Source organism: Accipiter gentilis, chromosome 12 (assembly GCF_929443795.1).
Source record: "Accipiter gentilis chromosome 12, bAccGen1.1, whole genome shotgun sequence".
Lineage (NCBI taxonomy): Eukaryota > Metazoa > Chordata > Aves > Accipitriformes > Accipitridae > Astur > Astur gentilis.
The window spans coordinates 1,300,346-1,324,709 of record NC_064891.1 but is presented as its reverse complement, the minus strand read 5'-3'; the positions used below and the strand labels follow the sequence as shown (position 1 = coordinate 1,324,709).

Sequence of the window (24,364 nt, the reverse complement as noted above, 5' to 3'; positions counted from 1 at the left end):
AACATCAGGTGATAGTTTTTTCACTGTGAGAGTGACTGACCACTGGCAGAGTTTGCCCAGAGAGGTTGTAGAGTCTCCATCCTTGGAGACATTCAAAACCTGACTGGACATGTTCCTGGGCAACCTGCTTTAGGTGGTCCTGGTTGAGCAAGGAGGTTGGACCAGAGGATCCCTCCCCCCTGAGCCACTCTGTGGTTTTGTGATTCTGTAATTCTGTTAATGGGTGTCAAATAGTAAGAGTAAACATAAATAGCTACAAATGTACTCATATCAATACATCCTCAGAATAACAAAAATAGAGTATCGGTGGTATGCTACACAAACACTAGGAAAGAACAGAAAGCAAGCTGCCTATATCGCATCAAAAAAATTATCTCCCAAATGACTATGCATCAGGACATAGTGAAGTAAGTGTACATATTCATGTGATTTTAAAAAAGACATTCTCTGGAATAAGGAATTATTATTATTATTATCTCCCTATTCTTTAGTGTTCAGTCTCCTACTGTAAAGAAGAGAATTGTAATGGTTCTCAAATAAAGGCACCAGAATTTTTATCATGCAAAGCAATCTGATTTTCCTTAGTTTTGTTCTCAGAAATAACTCAATGATTTTGGCTGATTTTTTTTTAACAAGGCAAACTACTAGCATGAAAAACCCAGCCACTAAAGACTGTCAATCTATTACCTGCTGAAAGCAGGGTCGCTTAACAGAGAAATATGAAATTACCATGCTTACAGATGATACTATCAAAATGCACTAAAAATGCACAAAATGCTGCTTTGGGCAGACATCATGGCGTTTAGTACCTCCATGTAGCTAGGACGTTCCTAAGTATAGCTTTAACAAGATTTCCTGAAAAAAATCTGAATCATAATTCATTCTGTTGAGGGATGGTATTAAATATCACTGTGGATTCTTCCCCTCCTAAAATGTGGTATTGGAACTTGCTGTAGAGGCTGAGATTACTGTGGATGAGGAAGGAAGTAAAAGGTAAAAACCTTGGTCCATACATCTTCAGTTTCATTTTTTGAAATGCTACTGGGAAAATGTAGCTTTTTCCCTCATTCAAAAGTTAAACAGATTTTTGAATCTGCAGAATATTTCCTTTACAGAGTGCCTGTGTCCTGTTATTCTGAACTGTGCACATTACCACTCTTGAATCCTCTGGAATATCAAGAGGTTCACATGTGTTTTGTTTTAGGTATCATCATATCTAGGGATGCCAGTGGGACTGACTGCAAGATAAGCTTCCTTCTGGCTGACTTGTACTTTTTGCTGTCTTTAACCTGTCCTTAAAATGACCAAGAATAATAGCTTTAAAATAACTGCATTAATCCAAACAATTGCTTAATTTTAGCAATTATATTGCAATTATCATTGCCTCCTTCTGTGAGGTCTCTTTCAGCTTGAGCTTGAGTTAGAAAGCAACCAAGAGCAAACAACAATCCTTTCAAAGCAAGAAGCCTCCTTGAAATGTGCCACATTGCTGATCTTGACAAGCACGCAGAAAAGCACAAGCTAATGCACAGAAATTTTCAAGGCCTGCTGTTCATCCGGACACTGGGTACTATGAAGTATTGCCTCACAACAGATTTTGTTCCTTGCATGCAAATAGAATCACAGTGTGCAAGCCATAATTTAATCCATGTCGTAGATGGGGTCAACACAAAGGCCCTGGTAGAGCACTGGGCTGCACTCAGGCAGCTGTGACTGTTTTAACAGAAATCAGGGAGTCTTTGCTCAAGGAATAAGGCAGCATGTTCATTACTTTTAGAGCAATAAGACAACTGAATGCTGAAAGAAGTGGTTTTTTTTCAATGGCTGTTAAAAAAATGAAACAAAAAGCAGACTGTGATGGAACTGATTTCATATTACTATAAAAACATTGTAGTGATGCTGGATCTGGGTAATAGAGATTTTTATTTTATTTAATTCTGCATATCTTCAGAAAACCTTTACTAATTTAGACAGCATTAGTATTGCTTTTGCATATACATATTTATTTATTTATTTGCTCGAGGTAGAATGTACAATATCCCCAAACTTCTTTGCTGGCTAGGTAATATTTCAAAAGACTTTAAGTTCCTTTCCCTCAGTGAACATTTGCAAGAAATCTATCTAGACATTTTTGTTTGCAAATGAAAAGATATAATTCAGTTCATTTTAGACTCGCATTGAATAAAAACTAAATGCCATGTTTAATTCTCAGTCAAGTCCTTTATACTTCCATATTAATTACAAATATGTTGTTATGTAGATTTTTCCACATAACTGACAGTTGCTATATAAACATACAATCTCATACAGATACTTTCTTATGGAGAATTTGTTTTAAATATGTGCAGAACTCATATCAAAATATATATTTCTGAAGCATTTTAGCATAACATGAATTCCATTTCTTTTGAAATCAGTGAGAGCATATTGAACATAACTCCATTCTTTCAGTATGCATTAGTTTAGTAGGTTTGCTTGAATTTTATAGACCACACAGAAATTTGTGATAGCATCGGTGTTTTCAGTCTGCAGTGAACCATTTGTCTATAGACTTGTTTGTTTTTCTTGCCTTTAATAAGGACCTTTGTATGCTCAGTCTGCTGATATTGTCTGTTATCCATTTTTACCTAGGTTCTTACATGTGTGATTCACTGAAGAATTACTCTGGGATTATATTGACCCGCAGTTCAGTTTTCTTAGGCTGCTATAAAATGGCATGACATAATTAAATCCAGACATGGGGGTGGTTTGGTTCTGATTACATGACAGCTTTAGCCATATGCTACTTGGATCAGGGGACTTTTATATTTTAATTGGGTTCTCCTGCATGGCTAAATTTTGTAATGTCTTTTGATATTAAATTCTTTCCCTCTCCTACTGTTCAGAATACCTGTATAACAGAGCTTTGCTTGAGAACTAACGTGGCCCTATTTTTTATAGGCAAATGGGTAATCACCAGGAACCTGACTTGAGAACACCTGGAATTCATCAAAATTCCCTCTTACTAGCCTGTTATATGTGGATACTGAAAACTTGGACTGTTGTGTTTGCTTGTGACCTTCTATAAGTACACGTCACCATCTTTTAAAAGCATTTATTTGTTCAAGAGAATGATTCTGAACTTTGTGCCTCTGCAGTTCTGTTTCAAGCATTTAAATTATTTAAGTGTTTCCGCATGCTAGGTAGCTAGCACACTTTCTCTAGGCTTGCTGTGTAGAAAGGAGGTATAGAAGTAAACTGCGTATAGCATTTTTCTTGGTATCCCCCTCACTCTGATTCAGCAAGTAGGCAGGCGACATAAAACGCATGGGTAGTCTCATTCAAGGAGAGGTAAACTGCTGATCTACATTGGGAGTGGGGAGGGACAAGTCACATCTGCACTGTGAGGCGCAGACCACTTTGGCCATTATTCAGGGGAAGAGTGTGTGTGTGTGTGTGTGTGTGTGTGAAGGGAGTTAATTCCTTTTAGTTCCTGGATAAATCCATGGCTGACCTCATTGATGTGACAGTGAAATCAGCGGGAGTTCTCATATGCTTAAAAGGAAGGCATGTATTAAAGTGCTTTCTTTGAACCAAGGTCACCACATTGCTAATCTGAGCATTTTTCCTGTGATGGGCAAATACCTCCTGGTCTCTGAGCATCCTTTACTCTTGTTGATGCAGAAGTTTGGTTTTATGCCAAAGAAGCAAGTGGGATATTTACTGCTGAGTTCAAGATGAATAGTGTTTATAAATGGGAGCAGGACCCACTGCTGTCTTGAAGGCAGTCTTCTAATTAATCATATCTATTTGTGGTACGACAGCAAGGTCTTCACAAAAGAGTTCTTTTGAATATCTCCCTTGAGTTCTTCTGTGTGAGCAGGGGCATCTCAGCCCACAGAGAAGTGTGAGGAACTGAGGAAGCTATTTCTTTTTCCTTGTGAACAAGCCCACATTGCAAAGGCCATACCTAATAAAGGAGATGGTGTGGTTTTTCATACTAGTTTGTTTGTTCCAAAGATACTGCTGGAAATGTTTATACTGTTACCTAGAAAAGCATTCCTTGGAGACAAGTTGTCTAGTAATTTGAAATCAGGGTGGATGTGTGTGCTGCTGGTGTCAATAGCTCTTTTCGGTAGTACCTGACACTCTGAATGTAGGTCTGCTCCAAAGCCAAAACATTTGTCCTTCTGAAATATTTTTGTGAACTCTAATCACAGCTAAGGGCTGTTTCAGCACTGTTTGAAAAATCCCACTAGAAGTGCATGAACCAGTGAATTCCACTGAACAACAGTGGAATTTAAATGTTGTGTCTAGGTTCATTCACAGAATTTAATAGAGAAATGCCTGTAGTGGAGTGTAGCAGGGCTCAGAGTAGCTTATAGCCAGCTTGGGTATGGAAGCCCAGTTATGGCAGCATGGTGTCCAAGGCAGGCTAATTTGCTTTGCTTCTTGACTGAGTTCTCCAGTACTTCAGCAGCACAAATACTGGTCAGCTATTTTAGAGCTAGCTTTTATATTTCTTGCTACCTTGCTGTCACAGTCCAGTGTAGACAAACCTTGAGGCTCAAAAACTCTCAGACTACCAGACTGCCAGGTGGGATGGGAAATTGAGACCCTTAGTCTGTAAGTGAGGTGGAGCACACCTAAATGGCAAATGAAAGGCATGTGCAAACAGTGGTTTGTGCTTGAAAGGCCTCCTCCCAGCTCTGTGGCAATTAGGGCCTGTGAACCCCCTCTTATAAGGACATAGGGGTCAAAGAAATTAGATAGAAAACTTGCAGAGGTGGAATTTAAGCTTGTAGGTTTACTGTGCTCTACAGCCCAAAAGTTAATCTTTACCCATGATGCATGTATTTTAGGAGGCGCCTCTCCTTTTTTTAGTGTATTTGTGTTATGTTTGGAATGAGTGACCTTAGAGGTGGCAGGAAATTTTAAACAAAACTTATCCTGCCAAAGTATCTATCCTGTTTATTGGCTTTCAAAGGATGTATTTCTCAAATCAATAATGAAAGTAGTAACAGTTCTTACATACAAAATGTCTTCAGTAAGAGCTTCAAAGCGCTGTAAATGTACCCATACAGTACTTCTGTGAAATAGGTAAGACATAATATTACCACTTTACAGACAGGTATAAAAGATGAAATCACTAGTCCAGATCTGACTAGAACACTGGTGATAGTCAGCTAGGATAGAAATAGTATGACAACTGTTGATGTACATCAGCTATATAAGTCTTGTTTCTTTGCACACAGCTTCTGATGCTATAATGTTTGTATTTTTGGTTACAGTTATAATTTTACAATAGGCTGCTACTTTTCCACTCCTGTGAAGTAGAGGGGCAAGTCTCTGTGTGCAGTGTGGCATTATTTACACTATTAAGTTCCAAGCAGGTATCTCTGTTTCATCTGATCCTTGGTGTGGCATTACTGATCAGCTCGGAGGAGGCATGACAAGCCTTGAAGAGAGGCAGATTGTGGATAGGGAGATGTCTGATTAGGGGGAGATCCCAGCAAGCGTTCAGCAGTGCAGGAAGGAGTCGTGGTAAGCCTGACCTTTCTGTTTAGAGAGCCATGAAGAGTGATCTGCTGACAGCAGTTGTTCACTAAGCCATTTGGAGCACAGAGATATTTCCTGTAGTCAGATGTGGCCTCCAGGGGTTAGACACATCCCCAGAGCCTTTTCTGGCATTTGCTAGACCCCATGAGGTACCATCAAAGGGTTAAATAGTTCCACAGTGTGTCGCTCGCTCTCTAATTAGGAAATGGTCCAAGAGCTCAAAGTTCAAAATGCACGTGGTCTGAGCTGGGACTAAGCCCAAGTTCCCATTGATTGCAGCCTCATATGTTAGTGTGCTGCATCTGCACATGATCTCTTCCCCTTGCCATTTCTGCTATTTGTTTTCCTTTTTAAAAGAAAAATTAAACAATTCATCTACAGAGTTTCACTTCTTTTGTCACTATCCAAAGTCTTTCATTGCTTGAGCTTGTGTGCTTTCTGGGAATAACTTGTGACCCACTTTATAATTGAAACCAGGCCAGTAAAACATGACAAAAATCTTCTCACTCCATTCTGCAGCATCTCCGGCTACTGATGGAGAAGCAGGAGAGGTCTCCTCCCAGCGGAGGCATAGATATCAACTGGTCAGGCTGAGCCTCAGGGGGCCTGAGGTTCCTTGTTGGTCCCCAAAGGAGAAGCAGAAGACAGGCAAAATGTCATCCAACTAGGACTGTGTTTGGAGAAGAAAGGGCAGAGTGAGGCTAGGCTAAGGCCACAAAAAGGGAAAGGAAAAAAACAGTTTTACCAAGCAAACAATACATGGTAGAAGCCTGATGCATGTATGGTAATATGGCAGGGGATAGAGTCAAAATGTTACCCCATGGAGCCTGTAACCTAGGGAGTGGGCAAAGTTAAGTTCTGGTGATTCATGACCCAAATACTTTCTGTTTTCAGATGCAGAAAACGTAATGTTTCCCTTTTTTGCTCCTATCCAATTATTTTCCTAGGAAATCAAATTATTACTATGTTTTCAGAAACTGGCTTTTAATTAAAATAAAGCCTCATCTTCCTTTGGAAAACACATTTCAATAAAACATTTTAGGGCTTGCTGGAAATCAAACAAGGGGTTACAGGAGCTTTTAGGACTTGTGCTTAAGAGTGGCATGGCTTTGGGGCTCATAGTTTTCAGTCTCACCCCAGAATGGATGGTAGCTTCCAGGGATGACAGCCAGCTTTCTGCTTTATGAAAAAGAAGGTGGTGATTCTGGTCTCCACCTCTTTCTCTCTCCTGCTTCCAGCCACATGTGTTTACTGCTTCCCTCCACTGGCTCTTGCGCTGTTTAACATGGCAAGGAGATGAGTCAGATCATTAACCTGCCTGAAAAACATATCGAGCAAGACAGATTTGGTCTGTGAGCTTTCACACCGTTCCTTGAACATGTGTAAGGGAGGGAGCAGGTTGGTGCAGCTGGGAATGGTGATGAAGAGAGGGGGCAGGATGACCTTTTTGGTATAAGTAAGCAGTTAAATCAGCTTGGCCTTCTCACTTACCTGGTGCCTGGGTTGGTACCATTAGCAGTGATGGTAACAATTTTCCTGCATAATACAAGGCTTAAGGGCAAAGAGGCAGCTGCATCCTTGGCATAATTCTATGAGTGGAGTCACAGGACTTGTACCCAGGGTGACTTTGTCTAAAGTGTGCCTTTTCAACATAGTCCGCTAAATCAGCTTGTTCTTGCTTTCTCTTTTGTTTCTTTATTTGTGGCTGCACTGAATTAGCATCTTAAATAAATTGCCATGGGAATCAGAGATGCAATAGCTAGCTTGCTTTGTCTTGTGCATCTACAAACAGTCTTTTCATAGCAGTCTTTTCACAATCTCATGTACAGTGTTTGGGCACTTAATCCATAACCATCAAGGGCTTTTCATGCCTATCCTGTTCTGTAAAATGTCTAACAGTGTAGGGTGTGTAACATATCATATATGGCTGATAGAAAATTTCTAGCACATATAATTTATATATGCAGATGAAACATCTCTCTTTCTGGAGTGACTTGTTGCCTATTTATTGTTCCTCGCTCTCATTCTGATACATTATTTCTAGATTTTGTGACGTGGATTGTAGAAAGGAAAGAAGAACAGATAACTTGATTTGATGAAGCAGGACATGGTCTGCATAGAGGTAAAAAAAGAGAGCTTTGTAGGAAGAGAGAAGGCTGAAAAGGCAGGCCTTGTGATGAAGAGAGCTGTGGGAGCAGATCAATAAGAAAGGAGAAACTCTGAAAAGGCCTTGAAGCTCAGGACAAGAAAGCATGGCTTTCATGGGGATGTAGGCAATGTGGCTGCGGTATGGAACAAAAAATGACCTCAGTTGCTGAATTTTCTGTGGAGAACAATGTAGGGCATTGGGAATGAGATCCAGGCTCAGTAATCAAAATAATTAAAGTAATCAAATACTATGATCACCAGGTGGATCTGGGCAGAGATTTACATGTTAAAAATACTAGAAGAAGAGACCTCTGGTAAAATAATTTTGTTAATGTGGATAACACAGGGTTAACTAAGCAGGAAATCTGGATAAAAGTATAGGCAGTGTAGGTTATATACTTGGGGGGGCAGCTGATGGAGCTGTGCAATTGCACCAGAATCTCAGATATCATTGGAAGAACTTGCCTAGTATGTCTCACTGTGAAGAAAAACTTGCAAACGTGACCCCAGCACATTGTGATGCAGCGATATGTGCCAGAACTCATGCACAGCCTGCCAGCAGAAGCCTGAGAGCTGCGATATGCCTGCCCATCTGAACGAGGTGCTAACTTCAGCATCTGCTTCTGCAGGGGGCTCAGCTCCTTTGCCAAAGCAGAGGGTGAGGGAAATGACTTGTGCCAAGACTATACTGTAATGAATGTAGTGTGATTGGACTGCTTTAATTTGACCCCAGGAAACGATCTTAAAATTAGGAGCTGTCAAGGCATTTAATACAGTATGCCTAAAACACAGGGTAAAATATGGGACCAGAGAAAAGCAGAAAGCTGAAATATAGAAATGCATGCTTATAGATCATTGACATAAAAGTAAAGGAACCTGCACAAGCAAGTGGTAAAAGCTGGATGGAATATAACAAGAAGTAGGGTGTCTTGGAAGTATGAGAGAGGAAGAGGTAGATGCTGAGAGAAGAATTAATCAGAAAGGTCAGAGAAAAAACAGTGAAAGCCAAAAAGATGGCATGGTTTTTAAGGAGGATTTTAATTATTTCCAGAGCAGAAAAGAGCTCAAAGATGCTGAGGCTGAAGTACAAAGCATGATATTTATGCAGGGAGCTATTATAAGAGACTTGATGAGACTGATTTCAGTGGCAGACAGGCCTCAGCCAAACTAGAGGCATAAGAAAGTAGGACAGAGCTGGGATGAAATGGGATCAGCAGCTATAAGCAGGGTATTCAATTAACTAGGAACAATTCAATTCAAACAACAAAGGAGATTGGAACTTGGGGAGACAGGTGGGATCATAGATGGCTGAGGCAAGATCAGAAGGAGCTTAAATTTCAGGGAGTATTCACTCCATGCAATACCTCTTCTGTCTCATTGTTAAGGTCACTAAACTGACAGAGAAGTATGTGCTTCTGTGCTACATTACCTTTCCTTGAAATGACAGCAGGGGACAGACAGAGGGGCACAGTGTGGTTTTGAAGAGAGGGGAGACTCAACACCTCCACTTTTGACAGCAGTAAGTTGCTAAATCAGCTTGGTTGTCTCACAGAACCATACCCTAAGGTGCCTGTATTGTGACCGTGCTCTTTTGGGGAGATCAGGACCAAAAGAACAAGCAGTTAAGATGGAGGTGAAGAGAAGCAATCATAGGAGGATCAATGAAGGTTGGGGGGTCAGGTCAGGAAGGTCAGGGTAAGACATTTATGACAGAGAAGTGAAAAACCCAGTGTCAGCAAACTAAGTGTGTTAGGAAGGATGAGAATAAGAAAAAGGGTGAAGAAAAGAAAAATCAGAGACTTTGCAAATGAAACTTCTTTACAATGAGTATGGGCTAAACTTAATTCACAGGTTTTTTGTTTGTTTGATTGACCTAAAAGGAACAATGCATTGGGGATGCCTGTGGGCTTTCTAAAAGTTTGTATGAATACACAGTAAATATGTGCTTTTCCTGAAGTGACTTACTGATATTTTTCCTTCCGCCTTAAGTATTTTACTGCCTAGCAGTAAACCGTCAAGCACTAGCCCTTCCGAGTCAGTCCCTCTTGTTCCCCTACTTAAGAATGAAATACAATATCTTGAACACCCAGAATGCGAAGAAGCTAATCATTGGCTCGCATTGTGGCTGGCAGGGCAGGCCCGCCTCTTTGGCTTGTGCTGACAAGCTGTTTATGTTTATGCAAGGCCACCCTTTAACTCAGCCGCCTGATGGCCATAATGGGACCAACTGTCTGAATGCTGCAGGGAGCTAAATCTTCTGATCAGAGGCACAGTGAATTTCAGTCTCTGATAATCCTGCGTGGACTCTATGGAACACTAGTAAGTAGCCTTCTGTCTCATTGTGGCTTTTCTCATAAGACTAAGGGCATGTTTTAGCAAGGCAGGTAGGCGCTGTCATTCAGAGAGGCAGCTATTAAAGTATTTTCCTCTGTCTGAACTAAAAGAGCAGCTACTTTGTATGCAGTGTCATGACTATAAGGACTACACTATTTCAATATCAAATGAGACCTTCCTGGGAGGCAAGAGGGAAGAAATTAATAGGGACACAACCCATTTAAACTTGCCAGCTTATTTTTTTATATGACTTTAATTATTCTGCATCTAGTTCTCATTTTTACCTGCATTTCCAGTATATGATCATCCTGTCGTGTTTCAAACAGCAGCAGTTTTTGCAAGGTCATAAGTACTGTTGTTCAGAAAAGTATGAAAGGGCTAGAAATGGGATACTATAAAATGAATGCTCCCAAAAATGCTGATAGGTGCTGTCATATTCTAAGATATATACCTAGCAGTAGAAAAAGCAAAATCATGTTCAGAGATTTCAGTCCTCTTTGCTGGCTTGCTATTAGGAAGTGTTCACAGCTCCACAGAGCAAAAGACTGCAGAGATGGAATGAGCTTGACTTTTTGTGTCTTTAAAAGAATATGTCCTATCTAATGTTCAGAATTTTAAATAAAGTATTCCATGTTGGGACAGTATTCTTCAACTTAATCCTGCATTGCAAATACTCATGGACTTTTCAGACTCTCTTTTACCCTTTACTGCAGCAAAGACAATCTTAATGTCCCCGTCAGAGCTGGACACCATGCAGAATCTCGGAACTAGTCTGCCCCTGAAGTTTCGGCAAGTCTGTGTCTAGATGTCATGTGGTAGCTGAGGAGCTCATCTATAGATCTCATTTTATGAATGAAGAAAAAAAGATATGACAGATTAAGTGACTTTGCCATGGCCATAAAGCAAAGTAAGTGTCAGCACTCAACACTATATTATTTCTTTTTCTTCCTTTCATTTATTTTACAAAATCCTATTGGACAATGTGAATAGTAATTTCTAGGGATGACTGTGTGCACCTCACAGGGTTCAGGTTGGCTAAAAGAAATTCCTTATAATTTGGCTACTTATCCAAACTGCTCTGAGCTCAAAACTGGGTGGAAAGCCTCAAGCAGAGTAGGCTGTAGCAACATTTTTAGTTCTTCCTTCTTTTGTCATGGCTGGAAATGTCCCATATGGGACTATGACACCACTTCAATATTGCCAGTATGGTCCTTTCTACAGGGTGCTTTTTCAGCTCTCTCCTGAACCAGAAGTGCCAGGATCTCCAGAACAGTCAGCTCATGCTTTGGGTTCAGGATACCTGGGGGATGAAAGAAGCTGTCACTGTAAATAAGCGTGTTCATTATGCCTCTTTTTAAAATCACAGGAATAACCTTACTTCTAAGTTTCAATCAGGTCTTTGTTAGCCTTGAGTCATGCCAAAAAAATAAAAGCAAATCCAAATTGAGGCCTGTTGCCACGTTCTTTTCAGCTTGTCTAACTTGGCCCCTATGCATATACCCAATGGGGGGATGCCCTGGGGGTTGTGCCCTCGTCTCTGCCATGCTGTTTGTGTTTTGGAGCTGTGCACAGCTTCTGCAGACAGCCCTGATGCAGTCCGGAGAGCTTTGGCTCAACTCTCCTACTCATCTATAATGCATTTAAGGACTGCATCATTCAATGACTCTTGAACTGCAGAGGGCCAGTCAAGCAATATTATCTGTGGAAAGCAGTGGCTAAGAGACTGGTAGAAGCTTTCAAATAAAACTGATCAAATTATAGGCAGCTATTGTACTCAATACCTTTTAACTAGATGGGTCTTGATGCTCACAGTTGTTCAGCTGTGAGACTGAGCCTCCTCTATAGCAATACAGTGCATGTATGGTAGTGTATGAACTAAAGCTAATTACAGCAGTAAGCTGCCTCTTTGCCAGGCTGTGAACAGAGGTTTTCAGTCACTCTCACTAAGTGGCAGATAGATACTAAGCCTTGATTAGTAAAGATGAAAATGAAATTGTCCTTTGTCTATAGATTAAGAAAGCAGGCTCTCAGTACTTATCAATGAAAGCCATGAGATACACATCAGGCATAAATACACACCTAGGAGTTTTTGCTGTGCTCTCTCAGTACATAGTTAGGAATAATCAATATGCTTACCACATTGTCTGTCTCTTGACTAAAGAAAGAACTCCCTTGTGCATCACGAGCTCAGCACAACATGGCTTGCTCTGTAGGGGCAGACTGTGCCTGTTTGATTTACATCAGGGTAAACAGGCAGAAGATTAAAATTGATTTGTCTTCCTTCCAGAGAGATAATTTTCAAGATGTATTCACAGGGCTTACTAAAACAGGGTGCTGAATCAACTTCCTTCATAAAAAAAACCTGACTACTCTGAACTGTATGTGCTGTAATTGTACTTTCTGATTCTGAGATGGTAGGCAGTTTTTGAAAACAAAATAATTTACTAATACTCATTAACTGAGCTTTCAGATAGCCTGGGAAGCATATCATCCTCAGTCTACAGAAGAGGGAAATGAAATCTGCAGGAAAGCTGGAAATACACCTAAGATCTCCTTCCCAGGGCTGTTTTTACCGCAAGTCATTTTTTCCCCTGGCTCTGTAGGTGCACTGAATGTTGACTGTGGGATTCCTTGCCATCAGTTTCCTCTGGGTGACTCTTTAGTCTGCAGGCATATGTGCAATATAGCTATTGTTCAGTTATTCAGCAGTTAATGAAAGGTATTAATTTGGGGTTGACTGAAATCCTAACCTCTTACCATGACCTCTTACCAGTACTTCCCAAATACGCTTTTGGTTACCAGATTATAAAGCCTGTAACGTTGAACCTGATCTACTAGATTTCCCCTTCTTTGCCCTTGAGAATGTCAGACCAGCTCCCAGAACCGATCAATCTCTCAGGAAAGAATAGCTCTCTAGATTAATAAGAGTTTTGAGTTACCAGAGCTGTAATTCATGACACTCTGAGCATTTGAATTCTTAGTGAAAGCAGGAGGCTTTAAGTGTGCTTTTCATCTCAGGATTTCAGCTTATTAGCAGGTGGTCTGCTGATGTGTCCAATATGCTTGACACGCATCAATTAAGGTTATGCTAAGAGAGAGCCTGTGAGTGAAATACCACATGTGCCCCCCTCCTATCAGCTGTTTGAGTCTGACCAGAAAACTAAACTGCCAGGTAACAGGAAAAAGTCCGAGGGCCTGAAAGAAACAGTTGGCAGCCTTCTGTCAGGTTTGGATAGACTTCCTTGTAAAATCACTCACCATCACTACTTGGGTCTCCATAGGGATAGAGGCTGAGATTTGCAAACAACCCCTCCTCAGCCTCCTTGGTTAAGTTCTTCTCCCTCTTAAATCTGAACCCTCTGACCAATATCCTTCATGCTAATATTCTCAACTTTCACCCACAGCTATGCAAGCTTTTAAAATCTTTCATTGTGGGTTTTTTTCAGGCCCCTTTCCTAGGTATTGGATCCTTTCCTAGGTAAGGGATGTTGTTGCCACTAAAGTAGAACATACTGGTTGGTTCTAAAAAATGCAAAATGCTAAGCATGCAGCCTTTTCTATTAAAAAAAGAAAAAGCAGCAGGGTTGTAGTATTCAGATCTCACTCATGTATCAAGAGCAGAGGGTCTCCTTCTAATGTGTGCATGTTATTTTCATAGAATCATAGAATGGTTTGGGTTGAAAGGAACCTTAAAGATCATCTAGTTTCTACCTCCCTGCCAGGGACACCTTCTACTAGGCCAGGTTGCTCAAAGCCCCATCCAGCCTGGCCTTGAACACTTCCAGGGATGGGGCATCCACAGCCTCTCTGGGCAACCTGTTCCAGTGTCTCGCCACCCTCATAGTGATGAATTTCTTCCTTACATCCAATCTAAATCTACCCTCATTCAGTTTAAAGCCATTACCCCTTGTCCTATCACTTGGAACATGCCCTCGGAAAAAGTCCCCCTCCAGCTTTCCTGTAGGCCCCCTTTAGGTACTGGAAGGCTGCTATAAGGTGTCCCCAGAGCCTTCTCTTCTCCAGGCTGAACAACCCCAACTCTCTCAGCCTGTCTTCATAGGAGGGGTGTTCCATTCCTCTGATCATCTTTGTGGCCCTCCTCTGGACTTGCTCCAACAGGTCCATGTCCTTCTTATGTTGGGGGCTCCAGAGCTGAACGCAGTACTCCAGGTAGGGTCTCACAAGAACAGAGTAGAGGGGCAGAATCACCTCCCTCAGCCTGCTGGTCATGCTTCTTTTGATGCAGCCCAGGATACGGTTGGCTTTCTGGGCTGCAGATGCACACTGCTGGGTCATGCTGAGCTTCTTGTCAACCAACACCCCCAAGTACTTCTCAGGGCTGCACCATTTTGGTGGTGTTACTCAGAGAAAGCACTGCACTTAGGAAATAAAAGGATTGCAAGACAGGTTATATGTGCAAAATTCACCTCAGGAGAATAGAGGAAGTTTCTCAACCAGGAATTTGCCACAGGGCCAGTTCTGTAGTGTGGCCTGCCTGAAATATAATAGAAAACACAGGTCAAGACAGAAAGAAGAGGGATCACTTCCTACCTTCCTTGCCTGTGGCAGAGAGTGAATTGCAGTGGCTAAGTGGTCTTCAGGTCTGTGCTGCCTTAAATCTGTATCTACCAGAGTCCACTGGTTTCTTTGACTTCTCTCCCTCCTGTCTTACATGCCTGGCCTCCCAGCTGGTCAGCAATGCGGAAAGAAACAAGCATCAGTGGCATACAGATACTTGCACTGGCTGTGCTTGGTTCCTGTGCTAGGAAGATGTTGTCTTGGACTCCATAGGCAAGCCCTAAGATTTCTTCTTACTGGAATCACTGGCTTACAAAACAGGCTCTCTGCATTGCTGCTTTGCTTTGATAGTGTGTAAAAGGCACAGCCTTGCAAAGTACTTTCTTTTAGGATACATACAGGACTGGTATAAAATTAACTGCAGCCTCCAGATGGCCCAACCAGATTCCTCTCTCAAGATCACCTCTCTCAGGCCCAGAAAGCAAATTGTATCCCAGTATGTGCTCAAGTAGGAAGGAAATGTTATAGATGCCACTGCTCCTTCATCCGCGAAGGAGCTTTTAAATATTTCAGTTGCCTTCCTTTTTGCCTCTGTAGCTGGGCCAAAGGTCTAAGAAAGCAGCAGTTTAAGCTTCTAGCATAAAATGTCCCTAACTGGGTGGGTAGCTTGCTGTGTTCTGTCCTGGTCACTGCTATCTAAAAAAATTATCAGGGCTGTTGTCAGCCTTCCCCTCTTATCACTGCTGGTTCACAGCATGTGGAACTGAGAAACATAGTACCCATTAAGATTCAAGGATTGCACTGCAATTTCCCTCATGAGATCAAATCATACTGGGGCTTGCTTTCTTCCTGCTATCTTTCTCCTTACACAGCATCTTCAGTTGACACTTCCCCTAATGTTCCCTAGGGTATAGTATAACCCCTCAGTGTACCCTAACTTTCAGATGTTAATGTTTGTTATAGTAATATCCTGGCATGGAATTCTGCAGGTCTTTCTTTGGCAAAACTCTTGCTAACAGCAATAGGGGGACTGGTTACTTAAGGGCTGAAATGGGACTGTGAGAATTACAATCTTTTCTTGTATGTATGGTTTAATTTCTGCTTCTAATTGGGATGCTTAACTTTAGAGCAGTACCTTTGGCCTTCTTTTCAATTAGTTTTTGAATGTGTAAGAGCAAGTTGATAGGTATTTGATGAGGTTAATACTAACTCCAACACTGCAGTGGCTGAACTTTCACCATATTACAGTTTTCAGATATTGCCTTCATGGCACCATCTGTCTAAAGAAATCTACTGCCTCGTCTCCATTTTCCCCATCATTTTCTCCTGGTATCCACTTTCTTCTATCACTTTGAAATCTATGCTTGACACTCATATACACTTTGGGACCTAGAGCTACATCAAAACATTTCCTTGATTCACAGTGGCTATGGAGAATGTTATGCCGTCACACTCCAATGCACAGATGGGAAAATGTGAGCTAGGGCTACTGTGGCTCTGACTGTCTGCAAGAAAGAGGATACAAGAGTGGGAAGAGATGATCATGTGGGTAGAAAGTGCAGAGGCAGCATTCTTATATATGCGTGCAGGTACGTAAATTAGTATATTCTCAGTAGAGGTATCTTGTATTCCCACCTGCCCCAAAGCCCTGCACAGCCTCAAGCTTTTCAGCCTTTCACTCTGGCTTTCAGTGTCTCCTAGCCTGAGGCTCCTCATCCTTGGATCCAGTCTCCAGTTCATGCCAGTGTAGAGCATCTAGCTCCTCCCTGTGGTCTATGCTCCCCTGACTCAACCACATAGTTCACAGCCTCTTCATCTTTCTCCCATCTTAGAGCTACCTTTTTTCCCAGGCCTCCTGGATCCTATCCTCCTGAACCTCTGTGCTCCATACCATTTGAGATGCTTGTTCTCCCTGCCTTGCAGTCCTTAAAAGCTTCCCCAAGCCCTTTGCTCTTTGTCATATTCTGCCACTCTCAGTTTTCCTCAGTACAGCCCAGTGTTTGCAGTCTGAGAAAGAAGGGGCTGTTTCTTCTCCCCTAGAGTCTCAGGTTCTTCAGTGCAAAGGTCTCAACATACATTCGTTTTCCTCTTTCTTGTTGTACTTGAAAGCAGGAAAGTAGGACAGGTTCAGGGTAAACTAGGCACATACTAGCCCTTTGTATGCTGTAAGAATGGATAGCTCCAGGCAAGGTCAGAGAAAGACTAAGCCAAGAAATATATAAGCATGGTATATTTTTTTTAGAAACTGTAGCCCTTTCTATTTCTTTTGGTAAACAAAGTATCCAGTATTCAACATATATCTTGTGAATCAACTTCAGGCCTGGAGCTGCTTTTGAACTGTTCGCTGTGATTCTTCACGTGCTTATTTCTTTGTGTTACTGGTCACATGGTAACATTTCTGATTCTTGGATGAATGATGTTTTCAAACAAAAAGAGGGATTTGGACACATTACTTTTGGTTCAGAACTTTTCATGAATGCAGCCATATAAAAATGTATTGCATCACTGTTCCCTGGATACTTGCTTGTGAAAGAAAGCTTACTTACATGAATGAAAGTTTGTGAAAATCAGTAATACTGAGACATTACGATTTTATAGGAGCCAGGGCTGGTGGTTAATTTCTGAGACTAGCAAACTGATTCAGGGCAGTACGGAGCAGAAGCGTGAGTCTAGCACAAATTGAGTGTATGCCAGCATTTAAGGGTTATGGTTGCCACAGAAGTGCAACTTAGAGCTTGAAGTAAGATTACGGTCAGGAGGAGTGTGGGGTTTACCTGCTGTTTCACAGTACATTTTCATAAGCAGCTTGAACATTTGGCTCACAGTCTTCTTTCTTCCCGTGCTCCAGTCCATAATGCCCCACGTCTCTGTCAGCTGCAGCACTCAGCGGACCCCTGTGAGCTAATTCACCTCACTCACCTTGCAGAAAATTGATGCATTTTGTCATGGCTCAGTTTTCTGTCAGGTGATGAACTGTATCTGTTCACTAGAAATCCAACAAGCACCTCAGTGCAAGGTAAGAAGTGGGAGTGTACAGCCAAAGGGGAAAAGGGAACCTCTGAAAACAGTCTGATGTTTGTCTTTTGAAATTACATCCTTCCAACATTTGACCTTCCCTGATGAAAACCACTGGGACAGATGCATTGCATGCTGTTTGCTAGCTTGTTACTTAAAGAATACAAAGTATCCAGTCAGTAACTCCTGTACTGCGGGCTTCAGGGTGAGGGAAAAGGGAGCTACCATTCCAGCTCACTTAGAAGGGAAAAGGCTGCATGTGTCTCTGTCACCAGAGCGCTCAGAATGAGATCATGTGCTCCAGGCAAGCCCAGATCCCTGCAGTCACAGATGTTAGGGTGAGCTGATGGGAAAAAGTGGCTTAGTGCTATGCTTATTCTCCCTTTTTTTCTGGGGACAGCCAGGGGCTACTGCAGCCTGTAGTGAAAACAGCAGCAGCCGTGGGGCTTCTCCAATGATGACATCAAGGTTATAATGCATTATGGTTTTGTGTATTTTCTTTCTGCGGAAAAAAATGTGATACATTACAAAGCAAAATACATACATTATAAAGTAAAATACCAAAACCACTGAAACAGCCCAATCCTCATTGAACAGTAGGAGCAGGCTGCAAAGGATTATCACACCCGTATTTTATCTCTTTGGAAGATCTGCTGACAATTATGTGCCGTTCTGGAGGGGGACAGGCTTTTGCCATACTCAAGTCACTGGGCACCAAGCTGAAGTACTAAAACAAAATATGTAGTAAGTGAGGCCAGACCAGCCGAATACAAGCTTAACATCTGAACCCAGACCCAAGATATTCCATGTACTAGCTTTAAAATGCTGGTGGTAAAATGATTTATAATATTACAGCTAATTAATCTTTAAAAAATGGGTTATTGTTAGTGCCAAAATCTTCATTATTTTTTCATCAACAGTAAGTGAACTGAAGCTTCGCCTTGAAGTCCTCAAAGGGTAGGTTTGTCTCAGTTTATCAGACTTGTGGTTCAGTCTGTACAAAGCCTGCCAGCTTGTTTGCATCAGAAGATTCATCTAGGACTTCAACTATGACCAACTAGAAATCTGCATAAACATATTTAAAATCCTACACCAAGTAGTCTAATGCTAAAATGAAAGGTGAACACATAGCTGTGATGCATCCCTGGCTTGTTAGTCTGCCATCCTGAGCTGCTATCATTCAGGCAATTTCACAGATTCAAATTAAATGGCAAGGTGCATCCTCTACCAAACCCACACCTTTTACCTGTCACTTTCTTAGTATTTAGACTGCAGAAGAACAGGATGGAAAACAGGTTGCTTTCATCTATACCTTTGCAATTCAGCAATCCCAATACAACCACACTAGACTAGATGAGAGCAGAATCTGGGCCAAGAGAGATATATATTCTGCCACCTACTCTGCATCACAACCTGTCCATCACTGATTGAGGAGGGGTACTTTTTTCCTTGCTTTAATGAACATGCAATGAGGTTAAAAAAAACCCTTTCACAAATCTATCTACAAAGCTGCATATAATCAGTATAATCAATATCTAAGCTTCATCCTACTCCACTCTTGTCCTACTGACATTGCTTACATAGTTGATCTTGGTGAAAAATCAGGGTTGTTTTCTACTTACACGGAAAATAACAGGGTTGTTTTGAAGCTGGCATTTGAAAACATCCTAAATGGAAGCTGCCATTTTTCTGAGAAGGCAGACTGCTCCTAGCAGGTTGTTTTCCCCATCTGATCTGTTCTTTGTTGCAGTCCTTCCTATATGAAGCTTTCTACAGTGAATTTTCTCCCACCATCAGACTGACTAATATCTTCCATCTCCATTTCTCCAGAAAACTGACATCCCTGTGCTAGATAGGAACATGGTGCTTGACTGCCTCAAAATTCATGGGGACAGAGTGTGAGAAAGTGGAAATCGAATGATGCCTTAGTAATATCCAGGCAACAGTGAGGGCACACATAACTAGCCTGCCTGCAGGCAGGAGCTATCTGTGGACAATAGGAGGCTGGTACTCCACATGGATGATACGAAAGAGGAAACGAAGAATAGAAAACAAGGGAGAAAATGTTGGTCAATAAGAATGATCCCTGGAGCCTGGAAAATGAAAGGTCATTTAAAATCAGTCTTCTATTTTTGAATCTTGAATTTTCTTGCCATTTTCTTATAGAGTTGTTATTTGTGAAAGCAGCCTTTGATGTGAATGGACTGGGGTTTTTTAAGAGAAGAGAAATATTGAAGAGTACCTGAGAGATCAGTGTGAATTAATGCATTTGCTCCTCGGGACAAAAAAAACATTCAGTCAGCATGAGCATCACAAAATGAAAGTGGTTATTTCCACCTACTCTCCACTTAAACACCATGTCTCACAAAAAAACCCCAAGAGTTTTATTCCAAAGATAACAGTCATTCAACTTGTCCTGTACTGTGATAGTACAGTACATGTAGGGAGAGCCTACATGTCCAGAAAACCACTCAAGGGCTACTCTGCTGTACCCAATGAAATAATTTCTGGCCCCAAACCTTCAAGTCTGCTCCACCAGGATCAAGTTCTTTGATTTCATGGAAAATATCAATCCTGATAAAATCAAGATGTAGTCAGTTCATCCCACTTGTTTACTAAGTGGGAAAAGACTAACTCAACTGTTAACAAACCTTGTTTAGTGCTGTTTCAAAAAATAATATTATTTACTTCAGCTGACGTCTGTGCATTTCAAGTGTTTTGCTGCTTACTACCTTGATGGGAGAACAGAACAGAAGAGAGGAAAAATGCTAGAATGCAGGCCAAAGAGGCACAACTGTGGTAGCAGCTGAGCAGTAGGGCACATGAAATCTGTTCTTATGTACCTCCTGTTTGTGTGGGGTGCTCTGGTGTCTAATAATAAGACTGAGCTCATGTGTAACCTTTTACATTGGATCACTGGATTGTGTTTCACTCATCTGGAGGGCTGCCTGTTTACACAAAAGCTGTAGGAATATAATACGTTTGAGATCTTTAGCATTCTACCTGATGTGACTGAAATTATTCAATGGGTTATGCAACTATTGGAAGGAATTGTGACAGCACAAGCAAAAATACATACAAAGAAAATTTGTTCATAATTTTCTCCTTTGCTTTTACTGATTAGAGAGTCTTTGTTTGGTTTTGTTTTGGGTTTTGGTTTTGTTTTGTTTTTTTAAATAATTCTACTGTTTTTGACATTAACAGTCTAGTTACATCAATCCCGGATCCAGGTACAAGAGGAGTAGACAATCAGCACAATCTTAATTGTGCAAAGATGAAAAACTGAGCAAGTAACAAGGCTCAGGAATTTTAGACAGTGTTTACAATGGTGTTTTTATTTTGTTAATGACTCGCTGTACTGATTCACCCATGCTTTAGTGATAGCTGCCTCATTTAGAGATTCTCACTGTTCAAATAGAGTAAGATTATTCCCAGCAGAAAAGCTTGCAGAAGTCCTCTGGCAAAACTAAAGACTAAATAAAACTTGATATTTTAAAGTAAAAGAACATGCAGATAACAGCAATTTTAGTTTTAATGGCAAAACTTTTTTTATCCATCATAAAAATTGGGTTTGCAATTTTTTATTGGGAAAACAATGTTCTTCAGTGCTGACTCAAAGGCCTTGAGGTACCCAGAAATATAAGTGACCCCTCAAGCCTCTGGTACCTGAATTTAATCAGGGCAGTAGACCTTTAAATAGCTGAAAATAGGGACTGAGAGTGACTTAAGAGCTTCAAGTCATGGTCTTTCATGGGGTGCTTTTGAAAATTTTGCTTGTGATACTTTTGGTAAAATGTTCCTTCTGGTAATTAATGGATTGGATCACCCCAGAGGTTCTCTATCGAGCAACTGTCTGCTGACTCTGAGAGTCACCTTATTAGAGAAAAAACCCGACCAAACCAACCCCAAACCTCCCAACAACCTGGAAGCCTTTAAAGGATGTAACTGGATCAGCATTCACTTCCCTGTTTATAAAAACTGGGTTGTTCTAAATAACTTGCTAAACTGTTGAACTATTTCAAGTAATGCACTGGATTTTTCCATCCCCTTCCAAAGAGTCAGTTTGTGCTGGGAGGGAGGGCTGCAAGGTTGACTTGTTTCCACAGGGTGTGGGGGGACCCGGCTGCCACCTTCCTGAGTAGTGTGTGGTGCTCTCGGCTGCTGGGGGCTGCCTGGGGGAGCATCAGTCATCTGCAGGCAGGAGACCATCCCGGCATGGGGCTGGCTGTTTATTTTCAAAGCCTTTGTACCTCTAGGTTACTTGTAAGGCTGATGCTTGGGTAGTTCTGCTAAAACTGGACTGTATATATTCCCTGGTTTGCCTGTAATTTGCAGCTTATGAAAACCAGATGGAAGACTCTGTGGTCTGCAAGTTAGTATAGGGATGGGAGCTTCTGACATAAGAGCAGCTTTTACAGAAAACACTGAGTTAAGAAGATTCAGGCTCAAGCTAGATTGCTTCTTCCCTCCCCCCCCTTTTGTCTATTTTTACTGCATCATTGGTATGTGTCCAAGGAAAGTCGGCCATATCATTCAGAAATGCAAGGGAATAAACTTTTGACTGTCGGATCTCTTCAGGCTGAGAGACTCCAGAGTAAATGAACTGGGAGAGAGAGAATTAAAAGGAGAGATTTCTTTAGGTGAACTTTTTCGGTGGTCTGCTCTGCCAACAGCAGTGTAAAATAACGAAGAAACTGCAGCAGTCCTTTCCCACTGTCTTTCTAAATAATGTAAGTTACCCTTTCACACTCATCTCTCAACTGTCCGTTTGCTTTTTCTGCTTTCGAGTATTTTGTGAGAGCAGTGGTTTTACAGTGGGTGAGCTCTTTGCCAGGAGCTCTGCTGTGTGAATGAGTGAATCGCTTTGTCTTTCTTTCTCTTCTTTAAGTCAGGGTGGTAGCGGGGAAGCCGAGCAGTTTGACACCACCTCTCTTCGACAGTCGTGCTAGGCTCGACTTTAGATGGCTGTCAAAGCCTTTAAACCTTTTCCGTGTTTGTGCAGAAATTCGTTTGTAGTTGGCAAAAGACAATAGCAAATGTTTTGATTGCACTGTGTGTGTCAGGCTTGCCATAAGAGCAGGCATTTCAAAGGGGATTTTGTGACGCTGTGTAAACAGGACAGGATGTGACAAGGGAAAACAAATGCTTCCTGCTCTTTAATATTTAAAAGAAATAATGGAAACAGAGCCAAGGAGTTTGCCTAGGAAAGAAATAGTGATGTTTATTCAAGCAAAATAATGACTCTAAATCTAAGAGGGCAATGGCAAGGTCTAATTAGGAGAGTTTTACTTTTCACAGGTGTTCAGTTTTTTGAAGTTGGTAGTTGGCATTAATGTTGCTGTATTCTGTTGTTGGACTTTTGTGAAGAGTAACTTGAGCCATTACCTGATGCGTAGCTCTCTGTAGGTTACTTACATCGGTTGATTTCCCACCTTTTAGTTTACTATTTTTAAAATGCAGTCAGGCAGACTGACAGGCAGATTGATAGGTTTAAGTAAAAACAAGGGATTATAATGATAATGTACTGGGCAATATACTGAGAATAAAACAAATATTGCCCTGAAGTGAAACATTCATTAGGCCAAAAACAATTACATAAATCTTTCTTTGTATGGGGACAAATAAGAAAACTGTGGTGAAAGTACAATGACTAAATAAATATTTCTCTTGATAAGGATGTGGCGTAAGAAAAAGTTGCTTTCTCTTCCAGCCTTAGATTTTTTTTTTCTTTGAGGGCAATGGATTTATTATGTGGATAACAGTTCTATGGCCAACTATTGTGATTTAATCATCAGAAGTTTTTTTCTTAAAATTCCACATTGCTGCTTGTGTGAGAACTGAAATTAAATTGACTAGTGATACAAATCAGAGTTTCTAGACAATGTGAATATTTGGAATATAAACTGTAGGGCTTGACAAGCATATTAAAAGGTTCAGTTTGTTAAAATCTGTATAAACTTGATTAATTTAAAGCTAGTCCCATAATTTTCTGGAAGATGCCTGGAGTGGTTATAGAGAGAAGGTGCCAGGAAGCTACTGTACCTGGTCTTGGGACTGCATCATTCTGATAGAAAACAAAACCAGCAGACAGAGGAGGTTAGTCCCTGTTTCCAGAGAGTTTTTTTGGGGGGAATCATTCTGTTGGCCCTCATCCAAAACTGCTTACCATAACCCAAAGGCTTCCTCAAACTTCTCAGCAAAGTATTTGACAAACTTGAGTTGTGAAGAAACTCCCCGGTCTGATCTGGACCTGCAGTGCCCATAGTGACTATAAAGAACACCTTGGGGTTTTCTTCACTGAGGGGTCATTTTAGTCCTTGAGCTTCATCCTTTTTCATCAGAAATGGCTTTGATACACCTTTAATACACTATGGCTCTCCTTAGTGAGAAGGCTAAAGAGAACTTCTTTGTAGCTTCAAGGAGCACCACTAACACATGCTGCTTGAGGGCCAGAAGGAAACATGAAGTGGCTTTTATGACAGAATCAATTCTAAATTTGACTATAGGGTTTCTGGGAAGATGGAAAAATTAAAACCACGGAAATATTTATTTCAGACAACTGGGAAAAATCTTTTGGTTTCTTTGTGTAATTTATAAAGGGAGACAGCAAAGGTATCATGCCAGATACAGAATAAAAATTAGAAGTGTTTAATGACTTTTGGGGGGGGGGGTGTCTTAAATATTCATCTTTTTCATGGAAGTTATTTTCCATGTACTAACTAGAATATATGAGTTCAATGAAACCATGGTTTTGAGGCTAGGTTTGAGACAAGCAGTGTCCATGGCCTGGCAGCACACATGAATGCTGTCT

The 24,364-nt window shown here is 41.1% G+C and overlaps 1 protein-coding gene across 12 annotated transcripts in view; it reads left to right on the top strand.

The window, feature by feature from the left end:
• TRIM2 (tripartite motif containing 2) overlaps positions 1-24,364 on the top strand; it is a 118,598-nt gene that overhangs the window by 34,426 nt on the left and 59,808 nt on the right. For 2 of the 12 annotated variants that reach the window (XM_049814582.1, XM_049814577.1), the window contains exon 1: positions 22,113-22,283. The exons of 7 other annotated variants lie outside the window; for them this stretch is intronic. The gene's annotated coding sequence lies outside the window, so the exon portion shown is untranslated. Of the gene's footprint in view, positions 1-9,897; positions 10,006-17,386; positions 17,555-22,112; positions 22,284-24,364 lie in introns of those variants that run through there. 3 more of the 12 variants (XM_049814572.1, XM_049814568.1, XM_049814583.1) reach the window with 3 other exon arrangements.